Here is a 1,179-nt window from a genome sequence, read left to right as displayed (position 1 = left end):
CTCTCATACTTGCACATTTTATCCCACATAATCTGTTAGAAATTGTCAGAGCACCACACTGTATCCAGGTCACCTTTCTCTGAATCTGATCTGTCATATAATATTTCATTTAAACAACTCAAGTGAGGATTTCACAATAGTGTTGATGATGCATTAAAAACACCTTTTCTAGCTCTGCAACAGCAGAACCAGAAGGTTGTCATCACAAGGCAAAGATACCTGACAGGTTTTGTGGACTTCCAGGCACAGCCATTGCCTGTTTTGTGGGCCTGTGCACCATGGCGCCACTCTGTGGGTTTCTGAAGGCCCATATCACACAAAGAGTCCAGACCGGGGAAGGCCTGTCCACAGCCGTTTCCCTACTCTTTAATCTCAGCGGTCGACTGGAGAGAGTAGCACTGCACATTCCATTAATGCAAAGTGGGGCTTGAAGGCTCGCAATTTATTGGCTCTGCAGACTCGCCTCCCCTCATCTCACTCATACTGGCTCATGGCCACCACATACTCCCCCCGATACTCGCCAACATGCAGCACCCTGTGCTCAGTGTTTTACGCTATTTCACTTTCTTTCTTCCTTTACTACCACCCCTCCCACCCTCCCCCTTCTCTGTGTACTCCTCTATCTTCACACCTTTTACAGCACTGTCTCACTCAATAGTTCTGTTTACTCACATTATAAACAAAAAATTCCCTCTGCAGAATCCCTACCCAGTCCAAATTTTCATAACATTTTATCCTTGTTGCTCTCAAATCTTCTGCTCTGACAGAAGCCAAGGATGTAGTGAGAGGCTTGGCTCCTAAAGTGCCTGCATTACTGATTTAAATGATAGTTTAATTACTAAAGAAATGACACTCACAGAGCCACAAAGATAACTGCTGGAGAAGAGAACAATCCCCTCCTGAGAGAGATGAAGTGTGTGTATGTACTTGTATGGCCAGCAGTGTGAGGACTGGTTTGAAATTTATACCATGAGAGTGAGGCCATTTTGGTTGGGCCTTGCTTTCCCACACCCCTTTAAAGGGTTATGTGATGGTTAAGACCTGATTTTAGGCTTCAGGTTAGAATCAGGCTTAGGTTGGGGTAAGGGAAAGGGTTAGGCCTTTTATTTGTGATGGTTAATGGTAGGGTAAGGGGCTAAGGAATGCATTATGTCAGTGAGTTTCCTCACATACTGTAAG

Source organism: Monopterus albus, unplaced genomic scaffold (genome assembly GCF_001952655.1).
Source record: "Monopterus albus unplaced genomic scaffold, M_albus_1.0 scaffold61.1, whole genome shotgun sequence".
NCBI lineage: Eukaryota > Metazoa > Chordata > Actinopteri > Synbranchiformes > Synbranchidae > Monopterus > Monopterus albus.
The sequence above is the reverse complement of the archived record's forward strand: the minus strand, read 5'-3'. Positions refer to the sequence as shown.